Genomic DNA, 20,977 nt, shown 5'->3' on the forward strand with positions numbered 1-20,977 from the left:
TAAGGACGTTTATAGTGTCTTGTCTTAGGTTTAAGTCTTTAATCCATTTTGAGCTGATTTTTGTGTATGGTGTGAGGGAGTTGTTCTAGCTTCATTGATTTACATGCAGCTGTCCCGTTTTCCCAACACCATTTGCTGTACTGACTCTTGATTCTGTTGTCACATCTCCTTTTCTGGTTCTTTTGCCTCACTTGTCCCTTTGTAAAGATGCTTGTGATTACACTGGACTTACCTGGATAAACCATGCTCATTGCCACATCTCAGGATTCTTAATCACATCTGCAAAGTCCTTTTGCTGTTCATTCACAGGTTCTGGGGATCAAGACATGGACATCTTTAGAATCCTTTACTGTTTCCAATAGTAGTACACTGAACACCTACAGCACTCACTCTTTACTCAGATACATTGACGGTCAACCATTGGTCTCTATATCTCTCTCCCACTGTCCCCTTCTCTTTCTCTATTTCTCTCCTCTCTTCTCTTTGCAACTATAGCAAGAAGGAAGATAGGATAGAAAAGGCATGAAGACATATATGAATCAAGATATATAGGTAAATATGGATTTTCTGTTACCATTTATGATGCCTTTTACATCATAATTTTTCCAGGGGTATAGCGCATGATTCTTATTTAAAGTTGTATTATTTTTAAAAATGCTATTAATTTTGGAAAATGGAACCAGGATGCTATAAAATTGAACTAATGGCAGTGGATTTCCAATTCAGAGATACCTGAATTGATAGGTTAATTAATCTTCTTAATTCATTTGCCACATTAATTGAGCACTACTATGTATGTTTATATTGGTTTTATGCAGATAATCAGGTAAGGGGAATTGAGATGGGCTAGTATGTAATGTTTTATTGAAGACCTACTGTGTGCGCACACTAAGCTGGGTCCTGGAGATACAGGATTGGGTAAAGCAGGCATGTTCCTTAGGTTCATGAAGCCACAGCCCATAGTCTTCCAGAGGGACATCTTACTGAAGAAGCTCCAGAAGAGAATTTAAGAAAAATTTATCCAGTTTTCCAACAAAACAGCCTTTCCCTAGAGACTTCATGGAGGTAGAAGGAAATCCTCATTATCAGCATTGAAAAATTATAATAGCAAACATCATATTGAGAGTTAATCTAATAATCATTTGAAAAACATGTTATGACATGATGAATTTGGTACTTGAAATTTTGCAGAAAGACTAGAGTGGTAAATGATTAGAAGTGAAAAAAATTGTAGAGCAAATATCTTGGAAAACAGCTGAAAAAGAACACTGTTCACACAGAGTAATCTCCTGGGATGACAGATGGGCACTTGGTCTCCTGGGACATTGAGAGTCACATTAAGAAGCACAGAGAAAAAAAATGATAGAAAGTCAATCATCATTCTACTACAAATGGATGAAATGCACTATTTCATCCAGTTCCAATTCTATTCTAAATATCAACAAATTTAGTCTAGCTTTTTTTGTATGTCTCCCCAGTTCTCCATATTGTTTGTAAAAATGTATGAATTTTTACAATTGCTATCCTGTGATTTTCAGAACAGGAGAGAATGTATTTAGAGGGAAATTGTGACCAATGACTGATAGGAATCAGAATCTGGCTTTACTTATAATCACTTTGTTCGTGTATGTATGTGTCTGTATATTACATACGGAATCAAAATGGTACATGCTGTTGAGAGGGGATAAATTGTAAATGTAGCTAAATGACTTTGAAATCCAGGCTGCTTGTGTTGCCTCCATCTCAAGACAGATTTCTTCAAGCATGGAAGACATGGGAAGAGAGTCTCTTTTGCACTGAAGGTAAAATGTTTTGGTCCAGAAGGAGTGTCAGTTCTGCTCGCAACACTCTAGCCAGACCTTTGTCAGAACTAGGCATATGGCCCTTCCTGCTAAGGGTAGTAGTAATTGGCCAGAAAGAGGAGAATGTTATGTGTGTGAGCTTTAGAACTGCACACCATGCATGACCATCTTCCCCTACTAGAATGTAAATTCTGTGAAGGCAAGGGTGTTTGCCTGTTTAGTTCACTGCTGCTGCATCCTCAGTGCCTAGAATAGTTCCTGGCATGTAAAGGATGCTTCAAGTTCACTGAATGAATGCCAAAAAAAAAAAAAAAAAATCACCTGGTTATTTTCTCCACAGGGGGCTTTGTGTATGGCGGGTCCTTGGACTTCCTTGGAATGCGCCTCTATAAATTAATTGTACAATAATCATACTGAATAGTGAAAGCTGGATTAGCTAGATCACAGGCTCTGGTTAATCACTGCAATGGCCAAGGTCTCCATTGCTTTCAGCCACAGTGATAGACTAACCAAGTAACAGAGACTTAAACATTTGGTGTTTAATATTGTCTTACATTTTAAATATCCTGCAGAACAATGGTCCTGGAATGCTTTACTGGCTCAGTAATCACCAAAGACCCAGGGTGTTCTGGTCTCTCTGCTCCATTATCCTCAGTGTGCTCGTAACCACATCCTTATCCAACAGTGTTAAAGAATGAGTGAGCTAGAAAGTTGTCTTCATACGTCTCTTTTTATCAGAGGGGAAATTACCTTTTCACAAACTCCTCTGAAAGATTTTGTTCTATGTCTCAGAGGCTACGCTTTCATTCAATGCTGTCACCTAGCTGTGGTGGAGGGGTCTGGGCTGGGGCTACAAATTTGGAGTCATCACTATACAGATGGGATTTCAAGTCATGAGACTTGATGGGATCACTAATGAACTGGACGTTGACTGAAAAAAAAAATAGTAATCATCAGAGTTCTTCAGTGTTAAGAATTCAGGGACATGAGGTGCCACTTAGTAGCTTGGTAACTTTGGGCTAGTTGTTTAATCTTTGCAAGCCTTTCAACTCTTTTTAACTCCAAAATGAGCATGCTGTTAAATTGCCATGTGTCTATGTCATCAACCCATACCTAAGTTACCTGGGCTGTTCTTTTCAATGTAATAGCAAGATTATAAGGCTTAAATAAAATAATTTTTATATATTGCTATACATTGTAGGTAGTTGATACGTTAATTTTCTTTACACCAAATTTTTTTTTCTGTATAAATGGATAATTTTTTTGTCCTGCTTAATAACTTCAATGGCTTCCTGCTACACTTGGAGTACAGTTTACCTTCTTACCACTACTGTGGTGCTCAGTGGTCCCCCGGCCTATCTGTGTAACCTCGTGTCATCCCTCTTTCCCCTTGCTCTCTGCTGAACAAGACAGCCTTAAATTCCCCTCAGCTTGACTAAACTTTACACAGGCTTCTTCCTGCTGCTAGGGCCTGACCTCCTTTTTCTTAGAGCATTTTCTTTAGGAAACATGTCATTTAAAATTCTCTCTCTGATCCTTTGAGATGTAAATCTTTTTAAAAGCTTCTTGCCCACTTTGCAACCAGGACTGTTTTTCTCACGGGTATTAAAATCTGAGCTTCAGCCAGCTGGCCCAGATGTTGATGTGACAGTGGGTGACCACAGCCGTTGCTCCCTGTGCTGGTGCATGAATTGTATTAGCAGGTGGCTGATGAGTGAGCAAGTGACTCCAAGCTGAAGCTTTCTTGCTGAGGGGCTTGGGTCTGACTATTAAGAAAGCAGTGTGTTTAGTCATCTGCACAGGTCTGCTCTTCGCTGCAGCAAAATGCTGACTGAGATCTGGCTTTGAGCCCTGGTTATTCCATCCCAGGACGTGAAGAAAGCAATCCACTCCAGGTCCCCAAAATACTGTCTCTGGAATAGCTAAATAGTCAACCCAGCTTAGAACTGCTTCACATTTTCTCTTATTAGTTTACTTTTTTGTGGGGGACTTAATTATATACATGGAGCTTAAGAAAATGCCCAGGATAAAGCAGCCTAGAAACATGGCCACCATTCAGCTTTACAGTTATTAGAGAAATGCATTGCTTCATATGATCGATTACCATTGTTATATTCAGAGGCTGAAATCCAAAATCAGCTTCAATTGATTCATTATATCCCCGAGTTAACTCTCTTCTCTGTTTCCAACTCTAGTGCCCTGTTCACTGTCTCTTTCCATTGGGCCAAGTAGAGAGTCAAGAACTTATCCAGGAAATCTGATTAATGGTGACATAGTTTGCCAGAAAATCCTACTTCGTTATCGGTAGTAATTGTTGCTCTTAATGTCTGGAGTTTCAGAATAATTGTTTCAACTCATTCCATTTGTCCTTTAAAGGCACAAGAAAAGCCATTTGATAAGAAAAATCTTCCCCAGGGGACACATGTATAGTAGCCAAGACGATATCAGTGGAATGTCTTCACTTTTCACATCCTTGGCATCTGCTAATCTCTGTAATAGTCACAAAAATCTCCTAGAGTAGGAGGCTGCAGAAGATAAAGTGATGTTTCGTGCAGAAAAAAAGCAGAGACCAGAGTAGCAGCCTTAGCAGGAAGGAGGAACTGGAATAAGGGAATGTCAGGGAGCAGAGATGAGAAAGGCAATATGACAGCTGCAGCTCTGTCTTTCCTGAGCTGGTAGTACATGGAAGGGAGAGGAAATGTCAAGTTGTAACTGGTGCCTAGGAAAGCAGTTTTCTCTTTCTTTTTATTTTTCTAGAAGAGGAGGAGAAAATGATTTGAATCACAGAGGTCTAAAGAGTGATGCTGATTGAATAGAAGAGGAATGAAGAGTTAAGAATCATAAACAGGACACCTTTTAGTTTGTGATAAAGTGCAGGAGAGAAAAACCCAAAATGACCGATAAGCAGTATACAGGATTGTTCCCCAGACCTTGGTTTCATTACTGATGTAGCCAGCTATACAGCCATCAGCACACCCCCTCCAGTTGCACTTGCAGATCTAGGGTAATGCAAATTAAAATAACACCATTTTGTAAACTTAAAATTTGTAAAAACCAAGAGTCTTTATAAAGTTTACTCATTATCTGATGGCCTCCATACCATGCAGACAAGTGAAGCAGTGCCAGGAGCCATCCCTGATTCACACAGACAGGTTTGCACAAACATCTTGCAAATTACAAAATGCCACTAAAATCCTAAAGCCTTCCCCACCATTTGCATCACCTGCATACATACTAACGATGAACCACTCACATCTATGACCATCCTGGCAAGGAGAAAGGAATATTATTTATGCAAAGTTTATCAAGCATGAATTCACTAACACCAGCTCTGTGCCTGACCCTGTTCCACTGCTGGGAAACATCAGTGAACAAAATCCTTGACTCTAAGGAGCATGTATTCCATTGGGGAGAGACAAATGTACAGAATGCCTGATGGTACAGCTGTAAGAGAAACAGTCAGGGAGACCATGTTGCATGGGGAGAACTGGGGGTCCTTAAGGACCGAAGAGTGTCCTTAGGGAAAGTCTATTTGATCAGGTGACTTTTAAGAGGAGATTTTAAGGACGGGAACAGACTGTGATGATGACGGAGGGAAGAGATAATCAGGCTGAGGAAACAGTAAGTGCAAAGACCCTGAGGTTGGACTGGAGAACCACCTTCAGGGATTTAGGGCAGGCATGGTGGCTAGAACAGAATAAGCAAGGAGACTGGCATGAGATGAAGCCAGGGAGACAGAGAAAGAAAGAAAGAGGAGAGAAGGGAGGGGGAAAAAGAGAAAGAGAGAAGGGTCATGGTGAAGGGACTGCTGAGCCAGGATAAAAGCAGCCTGCTGATAAAAATTTCACCTTTAGATTTTTCTCTCATCTTGCTATTTCAGATACACCAAATAACAATCAGCTTTCTCGCCAGACCATGCTAAACTTCAAAAATCTGATTTCTAAAATTTCTCTATCAAATAGAGGAAAATTGACATTCTTCACCTTCATGACCTTTCCAGTCTGTTTACAGAGGACTGTAACTGCAATCCAGTGTCATGTAATAACTCAAATAGCTAGTAGAGAAAGCAGAAGAAAGCCACTATTTCGCGCTGCCAGTCATGATCATCTTGGTTTGCAGAGGTTATGAAAGATCGGGACAAGGGCAGCATATTTGAAAATTCCCGTCTGAGCTCATTTCAATTCTACTTTAATGATGGGCCTTGCTTCAAACTTCTTTAATTGAAATTTTTATTTAAATACTTTTTGATTGAGATGTACTTTTAAAAAAAACACAATAAATTTTATTTTAAAAATGATGGTCATTTTGATTACTGTAATGAATTTAACAAATGCATATATTTAATTTCCTTCTGAAACACCACTAAAATGACAGTAAAAGTAAGTTTTATTTTCAAGATGTCATATCCCTGATTTTATATTATTTCCTGTTTAAATCTTTTTAAAATGGAAGTATAGTTGATATACAATATAAGTTAGTTATACAATACAGTGATTTACAATTTTTTGAGTTGTACCTCATTTATAGTTACTACAAAATATTGGCTATAGTCTCTATTGTATAGTATATCCTTGTTGCTTATTTTATACATAGTAGTTTGTACCACTTAATAGCCTAACCCTATATTGCTCCTGCCTTTTCTCTTTCCCCACTGGTAACCACTAGTTTGTTCTCTATATCTGTTTTTTCATTATATTTATGAGTTTGTTGTATTTTTTTAGATGACACATGTAAGTGATACCACACAGTATTTGTCTTCCTTTGCCTGATTCGTTTCTCTGTCTGACTTAGCATAATGCCCTCCAGGTCCATCCATGTTGCTGTGAATGACAGAATTTTATTCTTTTTTATGGCTCAGTAGTAGTCCATCATGCGTGTGTGTGTATACACACATACATACACATATATCACATCTTCTTCATGCGTTCGTCTGTTGATGGGCACATAGGTTGTTTCCATATCTTGGTGCTTGTAAATAACATTGCTATGAAAATAAGTGAGGAGATAGAAAAAGGTGTTGCATGCAAATTGAAATCAAAAAGAAACTTTCATGCCATTTGTGTCAGGCTTGCCTGGTATCCTGAAGGGAATCCATACAGTTACTCATTTTTGTGTTTGAGCATTCTTCTGTCATATCATTTCATTGGACCCTGGGTCCATCTGTTCTTGACAAATAAGAATAGCTTCCTTTGAGCATTTACCATGTGTAATAGGACACAGGGAACATTTTTAAGTATGAATGTGTTACTCTCTTCCCACTTCCCCTCAGTTCACTGAATTATCTCACTTGTTCCCTGAGGTATTTTCTGGCCTTTACATTACACAGTTGATGTAAGTGCTTCACTAGCAAGTCAGAAGCTAAAAGTGCAAATGTACAGTTAATAAACAAACAAACAAAACTCACCTGGTTAAGCAAGTGACAAACTTAAATTCAAGGAGAGCAAGGTGAAGAGGAAGAAGGATCATGAGCGGAGAGGGTGAAACTTCACAACTTCACATCTCTGGAGCAAGGACTGCCCTGTAGTGGATGCTTGGAGGAAGGGGTTTGTCCCAGGTTTGTCTTCTTGTGTCCAAGGTCAGTCACGTCTGGCCGGTGGATTACCTAGTGAATTATCCAAATGGATTGTCTTGTTGATGCTCGTCTTTTTCCCTAAACTCTTTTCAGCCCATTATCTGACACATTCCTTTTGACAATCTCCTTTCAAATAGCTCAGAAGATTCAAAAATGGGATCTCAGACTCCTTGGAAGAGTAATGGAGACAAGAGAGGGAGGTGTTCCCTGACAAGAGTAAGAATAAGATATAGAAAGGGCCTTAAAATAAATGACTTCTCATACAAAATCTTACAAAGTGATAGTATTAGCCTCAGTTTTCAGAGGAGGAAACAATTATAATTAAGCATATCTGATTCCTGAGTTCTAATGGTTTCTCTCATGCTGGAGTTACTTACTATTCTTTATTTTTATTCCCCTTTTCTCCCTCCACTTCATTCTCACCTTTTTCCTTTCATCTTCCTTTCTTTCCATCTTCCTTTGCTCTTGCCTGCCTGCCTGCCCTGTCACCTTTTCCTATTTCTTCCTGCCTGTTTTCAGTCTTTCTTTGGTCCTTTATTTATCCTAATCACATTGTGTGTCTTCACTCAGTATCGGAGACACCAAGACAAAGTGGCACAGCCTCAAGACATAGGCCGTAGCCTCAAGGGTGTTAAGTTTAATAAAATTATTGTGCTTTAAAAAAAAAGGGGGGGAATTTCTCTTGTCATTTGGAGGAATTGTAGAGTTAGCACTGACCCATTAAGCTCTTCGGCACCTTCAAGAAGAAAGGAGTGGAGTACAGTGGGGTCAGATTTTTTATTTTATAGCCATAGTGGGGGGATCAGCTCTTCAAAAGAGCTGCCATATACTCATAAGCTGAATTCATTTTTACATACACTGGCCACAAGGAAGGGTGAAGTATCCAATGGTTCCTTCAAACTCATTCTCTATAGGAAGCTACCCTTGGGTCAAAGAGTAGTGTTGGGAGGAGCTCTTTAAATATGTTTTACCCATGGTGGATAGAAGACAAATCAATAAACTTATAGGTCCCAGGGTATTCAATCATGAAACTTTAATAAGGAATCCTTACAAATTCAGGCCTGAGCAAGTTCTTTGACTTTCTTAAAAGAAGTCATTTTCTCTATACTTTCTACCATTTTCACAAAGGCTATGACTGCTTTGGACAGTCAATTCAAAAACAACCACAAAGTGCCCCCATACCAGTAAAAACACAGGCTTTTTAGTTCTAAGAAATACGTTCCATCAATTCTCCTTAGGTTTCAAAGTCTGTCTATAAGGAGCCATTCCTTTATTAAGAACATAAGTCCCATTGGACCCACGTACCATTAATACAATATGGAAGCTATAAAGTAATTTACTCACAAATCCTCTAAACCCAAACATTATTCCCTTTTGCTAACAGCTAAATAAAGCAGTGTCTTTAACATTAAAACATTTTTTGCACATGCACAATTAACTGATTAAACTACCAAATGTGCAATTATTCAATTATTAGGAAGAAGGGAAAATTAAGATTAGGTACAGTTTTGTTCCAGAAAAAGCAATTAAATTGTTACATCAAGAAGATATAAATAATATTTAAATCAAAGAAGCAGAAGCAATATCAAATATTTTATCACAAATACAGAAACAGAAGAATGCAATGAGTCAATATGATGGAGATTGGTGAAGAAAGAAAGGACAGAAAAAGAAGACTAAAGACAGGAAAGAGGATGGAGAAGCTTATTTGAAGGTACTAGGAATATAGTTGGAACATTCAATAAGACATTTATTTCCCTAAGATTATTTTCTGAACAGTATAATAATATATTAAACAAATAAAGCACCTTCTGGATGGAATCCTAGAGAGGATGCTATGGAGAACAGTTGTTTGAAGACAAGGAAAGATAGTGATTAATTCCGCATGCTTTCTGTTTCATTTTGGCTTAAAGCCAAACAAGAAAATGCCCTGGAAGAGTTGTATTTTTCCAGAGGAAGTACCTCATGATGGCTTGAAGCTCAGCCTATGGAGATATGATGAATTATGTAGGTGGGGGTTTTCCCCCCAGAACCATCAGCCTACCCTCTTTCTCCTCTCTCCTTGCATTGTTTCAAGCAACATGTATTCAGCACCTGCTCTGTGTCAAGCACCATGCTGGACAGTGGTGGTAGATACAGTGGCCAAGAAGATTTACATTTTCTCTGCTTTAATGGGGTATCACCTCTCTCTTTGTACAAATGGCTCATTTTCCCCCTCTCCTAATATCTAGTGGGACTCAGGTCATAGGTTTTAAAAATTGTTTGGCAACTCCAGAAAGATAAAAGTGAAGCATTTGATATTACGCTTATCTTGGGGGTTTCGTCCCAGCCTCTTTTCAGTCACTTGTGCGTTCAAAAACTTGTGCTCTTTAGCACCTGGGAAGAATTCCCTGAAACTTATATTCATTTATAACCGTAGAAGCTTTAGCTTTGGGACTCTGAGTGTTTTGTTTGTTTATTTTGTGTTTCCCTTCTAGCTAAGAAGCCATCCTTTTTTCGCTCTTGGCACATTTGATACTTGTCATGGAATATCTAACAGGACATGTGCATTCAGAGACATTCCAAATGATTTCAGGCTCCATTACTAGAGAACTCACTAGAAATCAGGGCTTCTTGAGAAAATAGGTCAACTGTCCCTGAGTCCATGTGACTCATGTGGGAAGATTGAAGCAGCAGTACCCTGAGGCAGAGTCCTCTACAGAAATGGAGGTCAGAAAAAGTCTTCACTGATCCCAAATGTTGGTTGAAGAAGTCATTGATACACTTTGCAGATTTGGAAAGCAGGAGGAGGATAGAATTACATCTAATTGCTATTTAGTATGAGAGATAATGTGCTAATAAAGGTCCCTGGGCAAAAGGAGATACTGATAAGCTCTAGATTTTTGATGGAACTCTCTACTTCAAATTTGGGTGGGTTGCCTTATGTAATATTGATAGGTCTCAAATATCAGAGTTTCTAAGTCTCTCATTGGGTGAAATGAAAAACTCTGCAAAATTAGATTAAGTGTCACTTAATCTGTCTAAAATTATTGCTCTCCTCCTCAGGTTTTATATTTAATATTAAAAACTAAATCAGATCATGGGAAGGATGATCCATTTAGGGAGAGTCAGTCTGTGATGGCTTCTGGGTTATCATTGCAAGGGCAATATTGCTTTATTGACTTCGTTCAGATTAGTCCATATTCTTTGAACACATCTTAGAAATAGATTTTTTTTAAGCCTCCCTCCTTTCCCTCCACAATACAAGCTTCTGTTTGATTGGATGATTTTATTTCTTGTCTATATTGATCCAACTTATGGCTACTAGGTGATAGGTGAAAATGCCACATCAAATTTATATAACTATTTCTGTTGCTGTGATTTTTTAAATTGAAGTATAATTGATGTGCTGTAATATAAACCATGTTGCTATGATTTTTATGGTGTGTTACCTGCACATGCTTGTAAATTATTATCTTACCCGAGTTAACTCTGGCCAAGCATGTGGATGAAATGCTCACAAGTCAGTGATACCCATCTCTACATTTTTCAAGTCTTTGATGAACCTGATCTCCAATCTTCTAATCTCGACAGTCCATCGATGGATAAAAGTATGTCAGCATATGTTGGAGTGGGGAACATTTCTAGGGGCTTTCACTGAGTCCCTCTTAACATGATAGCTCTCATATAGTGGTTCAAGGAACAAAACTAAGGGTTCTGCTACATGTATTTCCACTATATGTTATAGGATTAGCAGAAGAAACAACATGGGTCAGTTGTCCTGCTGGACCTACTGTGAGATGGTCTTGGGTCAAGAATCAATCTATCACCCGACTTATATTAGGACTAGTAGATAATAGTAGTTGCTTTGGTCTCAAAGGATCAAATTTAGTACAGAGTCAGTATCTAATAACTTTAATAAAGTCTGTAAATGTCCATAGATTTCTTCAAGGAAGGCTTGGATGAATGTTTATAATTTGCACCGACAGCCACTTCAGATTGTACTCAGACAGAAGGGATCTTCCTCCATGAGAAAGAGTCTGGATTTACAAATTAGCTTAGGTCTGAAACACTGTGTAAGAAGTCATAATCAATCCTTGTATTTAAATTAGATTCCTCACCACACCACGCCACCAATACCTGGAATTTTCTTACTCATATCTGTCTAGTAGAACTTAGAAAGCTGTCCACCTATTTAATGCCTGATGACACAATAGTCCACTGACAGTCGCCATTTTATCCCTGTACAGAACAACACTCTACCACTCTCTTCCTCCCATTACTATTCCCTCTACCCTCTACTGTTCTAGGATCCCATTATTTGCACTGAGGTCAGGAAAGCAATTTTCTTTGCAACTCCTCCAGAAGGATGGCCAACATATTTTAAAAAGGATGCCAATGTTCCTGGATGCATTTTTAAGATTTTGGTGAAGGGGAGTGTCCCAGGGGTCTCCTGGGCTTATGCTGGTCAGGACATGGATAAAGAGGTTGTGTATATGAGGTCTAGTCTACTATTCCCATCTCCCTGAGCACTTTGACCCCTTCCCCTATACATATGACAGGAAAGGTCTGACATCTCAACTTCATTGACCTTAGGCCATACTTGAGTCCAAGTTTAATTAGCCAAACAAGAAGACTATAAATTTAATTCCTAGTGAGGTGAATGTACCCATATCAATAAATTTGACCTAAGTGCAGTTTTACATTTTGGCATTTTTGGTCTAACACCATTGGTGTCCACTCTTATGCATGCTGCCCCAACTTACTCTTCTTGATATAAATTGAGTGTTCTACAGCTCTTTTGACATACATGCTATTTCTTCCCAGGTGGGGCCTTGAATTCTCTACCTTGCATATGCTAAGATTTCCCTTTTATTGTTTTTGTGTTCAGGATACCTGTCTGTATCAGGGAGATGTAAGATGCAAAGTCCTCAGTCTTATCTGCATTCTGCTTAAACGTAGCCTTCTCATGATCAGGATCTCACTTCTCCATCAGAGCCATTACATAAAAGATCTAGGGGAGTTGAGCATTTAGATGGTATCCTATATCAGCATTACTTACAATCAAGCCCTGGGTTCCATCCCAGACATATTATCCCTATGGCTACAGGAGAAAAAAATGGGACTGCTAAGTTATCAAGGCTTTCTAATTTTCCACTTGAGTTATGAGCTGGGCAGTTAAAGACTCAATTGACCCTTTCTCTGGGGGGTCTATCAGCTCTCCCGGCTGTCAGAAACAACTAACTAACCTCCCAAACATTCTGGTCGTATTGTCACCATGGTAACTAAGTGCCACAACCACTTAATCTCTTCGTCCCTTGTCTTCTATTTGTACTTCTTGCCAGGCCATCTCCATTACTCTAATATTTCTCATACCACAGCATCGCATGGAATACTGGTGTTTCACATACCTCCTACAAGGAGGAGGGTATCTGTTCCCTCCTTAAACACCGAGTAACCACATCTCAGAATTCCATCAGCAGGGCTGGTTCCCCCCAGCAGGTCCTTCCTGTTGTATCAGCTGTCAGTTTGGTCTTGTCAGGAAACAAATGAGACATTAATGTGGGCTAAAGAAATTTTAATAAAGTGACTACATATAAAGTTGCAATCTCGATGAAGAGAGGATAACAGGGATGGTGACGCACTCTAGCTATTGCAAATACAGCTGTTTGTTGCTGCCTCTAGGCCTGATGAGGGGGCAAGGGGAGGGGGAGTAGTTAGTAGGGTCCAGAGAGTAGCTGTGGTTACAGGACGGGACCATTTAACAGAAACGATGGCTTGGATAGAGAGTAGCAGGAAAGGCATTGAGACCTAATAGGAAGGGATCCAGAGTCATAAATACCTTCACCTTACTCTCCCTGAATCTTCTGCTCATCTGAGCTTCCCGCTGGCCACATCCTGCTGGAGGTTAGATGCAAGGCAGCCTGCTGATGTGCTCCACAGAATCACCTCCCAGCGCTGAGAGCAGGATGGGCAAGCAGGGAGAGCGACTGTGAGGGAGTGATAGAAAACAGCTGGCATGACGATGTGCTGGTATATCCCCATTTTACAGCTTAGAAAACTAAGGTTCCGAGAGCAGGAGTCGCTTGCCTGAAGTCATTCAGCTCACTAGCTGGGATTTCAATGAAAATGGACCAATTCCAGTCACTCTTCCTTGTCTTGGAAACTGCTTCGAAGAGCAGTTGTTTGACATTTTATTCTACAACGAACTTTCTTCTTAAATAGTCTGTTTTGATTCTGACTTAACATGCTTCTGAGATAGGAATTGTTGTTAATTCATTTTACAGGGGCAAAAGCTGGGGCTTGGAGACTTTAAACGATGGTCCTAAGCTTCATGCTTGGTAGGTGACTAAGAACATCCGGATGGTGGGTCTGCCAGACTCTCAACACCACACACAAGACACTGTGTCATCAGATAAGGCTTGCCTTTTTTTTCCTATTGTGTATGTATATGTGTTTGTTTTAACTTTGGCAAACCTCCTTAATTTTTAACATGCACCATTAGTACATCTAGCCATAAACAGTTTTTCCCTCGTCTCTTTTCCAAGGGCTAACTTTTGAGAAAATTATAAAATGGGTAGTTTCTCTTCCCACATTCCCTTGTGTACTCATAGCCACCTTGATCTTCATCCCATTCTGTGAGCTTTGCCATCTTTAGACACTTAGGAGTGGCTTGTCCCTGCGCCCACCACAGGGCTATGAAAGCAGGGAATTCATCTTTTGCTTAGTGGGACAAACATTACAGCATCAACTCTGTGATATTAGATTTACTGGGCTATAAATAACACTGATTAAAAAAACAGTTTTTGTTTTGTTTTGTTTTCTTTTAATGGCGTAGGGCTTACCATTTTATCAGCAGGGGAAAAAAGTAATTAACAGAAAAATGGGACAAATGTTGGGGTATTCACCTAACCTGTTTAGAGAATTGTTAAAATGATACTGTTTTCTAACGTGATTATCATCTTATTTTTAGTTACTTTTCTCTTGGGAATTATGCTATCAGAATGATTTACCCTTGTTATGGTATTCTGACAAGCTTATGTAAATTAGTAGAATTTTTTTACTTTTTTGAGGCAGCCATAAAAATTTGCATCGTGTTGAGTTAGAGGATTTCTTACTTGCAGGTCTTTTTCTTAGTGACTTTAGGTCAGTATTAACACTTTCTTTGCTGTCAGATTATGCAAAAAATGTTCTCATTTAGAGTGTCAGGTGACAATCTCTACTTCAGTAACTGAGCAAATTTTGCACCTGGCTTTGTCTTTCCATTAATTTCTGTGCCTGGATGTTCAAGTAAGGATAAAAATAACGTTCTGAAAGCTGTGTTTTAATTAGAGGATGACTAGTAACATCACGGTTAACTTTTCCTACTGTAGGATGGAATACTGCAATTAACATGATTTTATTGACACCCACTGTGTGCTAGCACTGTAGCACATGCTGGGGACAGAGTCCAGGGTGGCTGGAGCAAGCTGTGTGAGAGGAAGGTTTCAGGAAATGCATTCCAAGAGTTAGCTGTGTGCTGGGTCATGTGGGCTCTGGATAGGGAATTCCAGGCCAATGATGTCTTTGCTTGCTCAGTGGTTCACTTTCAGTAAAATAGACTTGAGTAAAACAACAAAGGCTGGATGCAGAGCTGAGAATGAAGCTGAACATAATAGCATATTCCTTCACTGCCGTTGACGCCTTGAAATAGCACTTCCCTCGGCCACGTTGCGAGGCAGGTGCCCGTGCTCATATCCTGACTTCTCAGCTGGTGCGGCCTCAGAGGCTTGGCACTCCCCTCATCCCCCATCTAGACTTTACAAAGCATCCGTTTCCTCATTTGCAAAATGGCAGCAGTAGTTCCTTCCTCATGAGAATGTCATGAGTATTCTGTGAGGCAATTGATTTAAAATGCTCATCTCAGAGCCTTGCGCATATTCAGGGCTTAATAAATATTTGCTGTTGGAATGATTATATAATGGTTCTAAAGTGTTTTTTTTTTAATCATGGCTTAGGGCTGTCTGGGAAATGACATAGTCATTTGACATACAGACATAAGGGGTCATTTTCTGAGAAAAGATAATCAGCTGTAGTGATGATGGTAATTTAGGTAGAGAGCTTCCCTTTTAAATAATCTTGATCTTATTCCAAGATATTCTTCAAATGTGTCTTTTCTTTGATCCCCTAAACATTAAACTACATTAGCTAATGTAGTGAAAAACACCACTGATGGCTTGACATTTTCTGGCCAGTTGAAAAAATTAATGCTGCTGACTATAAACAGCCAGGAAATTGGTGACCTTTTGGCCATTAGCATCATTACGAAGCATTAAAAAAGGTAAAGAGAAAATGATTTATGCCTTGAAAATGTATTGTGGAGTCATGCATGCCCGTGAGCACAAGGCTGGTTTTCTAGGAAGGCAGTCTTCTCAGCTGCTGGGTAAATGCAGAAACCAAAATTTAGATTAATGCCACACTGTCTCAGAAGTGCAGGGTTTTCTTTTTTTGAAGAAACAGTCTAGCTGCCCTTTTTTTTTTTTTTTAAACAGCTTTATTGAGGTGTAACTGATATACAAAGAACTGCAAATATTTAATTATACAGTTTGAGTTTGAACCTATGCAAACACTCATAATATTATCACCATAATCAAGGTAGTAAATATACCTATCATCTCTCAGAGTTTCCTTGTGTTCTTTTTTGTGTGTGGTAAGAACACTTGACATGAGATCCACCTTCTTAACCAATTTTGGAGTACTCACCACTGTATTGTTACCTGTAGATAAATACTACATTGAATAGCAGGTCTCTGGAACATACTCATCTGGCATAACTAAAACTTTATGTCCATTAAATGGCAACTCCCCATGTTCCCTACCTCCCCTGCTCTGGCAATCACTGTCATATTCTCTGCTTCTATGGGTTTGACTCCTTGAGCTTCTTTATGTAAATACACTCATTCAGTATTTGTTCTTCTGGGACTGGCTTAATTCACTTAGCATAATGTTAATGCATATTGTTGCACACAGCAGGATTTCCTTCTTTTTAAGGCCAAATAATACTATGTAGTATGTATATACTATGTTTTTTCTTTTTTCTTTTTACTGGATTATTTTATTTTGATAACTTGCTTGGAAGCCACATATTGTAACAACCATTAATATAGACTAGTACTAATGAGACATAGCATGATTCCCTTTATCTCAGTTTACTTTCCTATTTTTTAAGTCTCATTTTCTATATGCTTGTGTAATTTTTTAAACTGAAATATACTCAGTTTCAAATGCATCAATTTCTGATGTACAGCAAAATGTTTCAGTCATACATATACATACAAGTATTCATTTTCATTTTTTTCATTATAAGTTACTATAAGATATTGAATATAGTTCCCTGTGCTATACAGAAGAAACTTGTTATTTATCTGTTTTACATATAGTAGGTAGTATCTGCAAATCTCAAACTCCCAGTTTATCCCTTCCCACCCTCTTTCCCCACTGGCAACCACAAGTCTGTATTCTATGTCTGTGAGTCTGTTTCTGTTTTAAACATAAGTTCATTTTTTTTTTCTTATAGATTCCACATAAAAGTGATATCATAAGGTTTTTTCCTTTTTCTTTCGGGCTTCACTTACAGTGACGATCTCCAGGTCCATCCATGTTGCTGCATTTATTCTTTTTAATGATTGAGTAGTGTTCGATTACACACATATACTACAACTTCTTTATCCAGTCATCTGTAGATGGACATTTAGGTTGCTTCCATGTCTTGGCTAAGTAATCAAAACAGCATGGTACTGGTACAAAAACAGACATATGGATCAACAAAACAGAGCAAAGAGTTCAGAAATAAACCCACCACACCTATGTTCAATTAATCTTTGACAAAGGAAGCAAGAATACACAATGAAGAGACCATCTTTTTAACAAGTGATGTTGGGAAAACTGGACAGCTGCACATAAATCAGTGAAGTTAGAATATTCCCTCACACCATACACAAAAATAAACTCAAAATGTCTTAAGGATTTAAGCATAACACATTATAAATCTCCTAGAAGAGAACATAAGCAAAACATTCTCTGATAAAAATCTTAGCAATGTTCTCCTAGAGCAGTCTACCCAGGCAATAGAAATAAAAGCAAAAATAAACAAATGGGACCTACTTTAACTTACAAACTTTTGTACAGAAAAGGAAACCACAAATAAAACGAGAAGACAACCTACAGAATGGGAGAAAATATTTGCAAAAGTTGAGACTGACAAGGGCTTAATTTCAAGAATATACAAACAGGTTGTACAGCTTAGTAACAAAAATAAACAGCCCAATCAGAAAATATTTGCAAAAGTTGAGACTGACAAGGGCTTAATTTCAAGAATATACAAACAGGTTGTACAGCTTAGTAACAAAAAATAAACAGCCCAATCCAAAAATGGGCAGAGGACCTAAACAAACATTTCTCCAATGAAGACATACAAATAGCCAATAGGCATTTGTAAAAATGCTCAGTGTCACTAATACCAGAGAAATGCAAATCAAAACCACAATGAAGTATCAACTCAGACCAGTCAGAATGGCCATCATTAATAAGGCCATAAACAATAAACGCTGGAGAGGGTGTGGAGAAGAGCAAACCCTCCTACTCTGTTGGTAGGAATGTAGTTTGGTGCAGCCATTATGGAAAACAGTATGGAGATTCCTTTAGAAACTAAAAACCGACTTACTCTGTGATCCAGCAATCCCACTCCTGGGCATATATCTGGAGAAAACTAATTCAAAAATATATATGCATCCCAATGTTCATAGCAGCACTATTTACAATAGCCAAGTCATGCCTTAACTTCCTGATTTAGCCTTACTTCCAGTAAGCATCTCACCTGACAGAAAGTAAGAGTTTTCTCTTGGCCACAGGAGGTTTAAGTGAATTAGAGGCCAGAGGCCTCTATGTCCCCTTTAAGAGGACCAACTTGGAGCAGTGGGAGGGAAAGTGACTTTGTAACATGTTCTGTGACTATAAATTTAATCATAGTTAACCTTTTGTTGGATCCTACCATATGCTGAGCACAGTGCAAAGTCCTTTTTTATATTATCTCATTTTATTTTTCAAAACAATCTTCTAAAGTAGGTACTATTGAAATCCCCTTTATAAGGTTCAGAAAAATAAATTCAGAGAAATGTTTAGTATCACCCAGACAGGGAGTAACAGGGACCAAGTGATGCCAAGGTGTGCCTGACTCCAGTGTTGATAATGTCGAGGTGTGCCTCCAGTGCGGTGGTCCAGGACATATCCTGATGCTGTAGTCATTGCACTTACAAAGCATTTATTGTGTACCTGGCACCGCTGAAGTTTCTCTACATGGTCCACCTCACTCAATGCTCACAAATAGCCTATAATTATTACTGTTGTTGTTTTTGTTACTGTTATTCCCATTTATAAATAGAAAAAAAATCAAGGCCAAGAATAGTGGAATAGCCTGCTCAAGCCCTCTCATCTAGTAGCTGGTGAAGGTTTTGAACCCAGTTGCTTTGGCTCCAGAATGCATGCTTGTAGGCAGTGTGCAGTGTACTTTGACAGTACAGGCTATGGGCTTTCCTGTCTTTTGATCTGTCTTTGATCCCAAAGTCTCATGGCCATTGATTTGGAAAGAAAACCTTTCATGATGTGAGCTGCATTTGGGGTGCATATTGGACACAGCCAGGAGCGTGCCCAAGGGGAAATAGTTAAGGATATTTCCAGATGAGAGCCCTGGAGTCTGAACTGGCCTGATATCTCTTGGGTCCAGGGCACAGCCATTTGACTCAGACGCCCCTTCTGGAAAAGCCCAAACTGTGAACCTCTTTTCCTGTGGGAGTATTTGAGTGGGAGGGCCTCTCTGTTGATATTAATTGTCTATTTGTTTACTTGTCCATTTCCTGCCTTCCCCTCTGGCACATAAACTTCATCAAAGAGAGACCTTTTCTGGCTTCTTTAGCTTTGCAAGCACAGTCCTTAACCCAGTGCCTGGAAAATAGTAAGCATTCAGTAGATATTTGTCCAAAAAACAAATGAACTTTGTAAAGAAATTCCAGGAGGCAGTGGTAAAATGGAAATAGGGCAATTTTGGAATGAACATAATCGAGTTTGTTGGTATGTTGATACCATAATCCTCGTCCTCCCATTTCATAGTAAGGTGATGGGAATGAGATACAGCAAGTTCTGTGCTGGGTCCCTATTTATAGTAACACACCCTTGGGCAAAGCATAGAACCTTTCAGAGTCTCGCTTTCTTCATGTGGGAAATGGAGAATAAACATTCCTGCCTCAGGGGGTGATGACTGGGATGAGTTCATGTATGTAAAGTACTTAGTCAAAGGTCTTAATAATAAATGTTAGATTCCTTCTTGTTCCTTCCTCAGACCTCATCCTTAATTGCCTTTAGTGGCAACCATAACATCAGCACATACCAACAGCCTTGGAGGGGCTTGCTTTCTGCTCTCTGCATTTGGGAACACTTAGCTTTTTGTTTTTAACAATAAATTCACATCTGAGTGGTAAATATTCTACATGAGGATATATACCCTGATGGGCAGAAATGTCTGCATTATTTTAGTAAGTGTATAAGCATTATAGCACAGGATGCAGTGTGTGATTTCATGTGTGTAAAGAAGGTGTATATTTCCATGGGAAAATTCTAGAATTACATACACCAAGTGCTCAAAGTGGTACTACTCGTGGTAGGGTTAGGGATTTTTTTTTTTCATTTTTTGACAGTTTATCTCATTTTTCACATCTTCTATGACGAACATGGTGTTATTTTGTATACAAAAGTACAATGTCTCAAGTTATATGGTTTGACTAGTACAAAGCAAAGGGGAGAAGTCTCCATGTATAGTTGAGATTTTATTTTTCAACTCAGTTTAGAGAGAAAGTGAGGAAAATTTCATAGGGGGTGAAGAGAGAAGTTATTTTTTTAGGCCTCCACATGCCTTTGTGTAAAAGGGCTCAAGATGAGGACGTTGTGAAGACCTAAGGGAGCTCTCTCTCACCTCCCTGCTGAGTCAGGGTGGAGAGTGGCTGTTCCTGTATTCCTGGTGCTCCTCCCACCAGAGCGGGACCCAAGCTGATGAGTAGTGACCGGGCGTGCAGGCACCGAGAGCTCTCACTTAGTTCAAACACACTCACCTTATATAATAGATTTGCTATCAGAAAGTTTTGTAGGGGTCACGTGTCTGTGAATCGAACTGTTACAGGAGCTTGCTACATAAATTACTTCTGTTAAGTACCTGTATGAGAGATAATTAGCCCTTCCTCTCGTCCAGTTTCTCTCCAGTTATCTTTTACCTTTTTTGAGCTCATCCACTGAACTAGGGTAAACCTATTTGTGCATTATTAACCATCATATATCAGCATCTGCAATGGTTGCTTTGTATTCCAGTGGGTGGATGTCTCAACGCTTATTTCACCAATTTCTAAGCGCTCGGTGTTTAGATTGTTTCCGATACTTGTTATTATTCATAGTATTTAACATCACTGCAGTTATAGATTTGAATTCATTTGTAGTCTAAATGTTTACAAAGAATACCTGTTTCTGAGACTCTGGTTTCATAATGCCAAATTATTTTGCAGAATTGTTACACAAGTTACACAAGCAGCAGAAGAGAGTTTGC

The sequence above is a fragment of the Camelus bactrianus genome, chromosome 3, assembly GCF_048773025.1.
Source record: "Camelus bactrianus isolate YW-2024 breed Bactrian camel chromosome 3, ASM4877302v1, whole genome shotgun sequence".
NCBI classification, from domain to species: Eukaryota; Metazoa; Chordata; class Mammalia; order Artiodactyla; family Camelidae; genus Camelus; species Camelus bactrianus.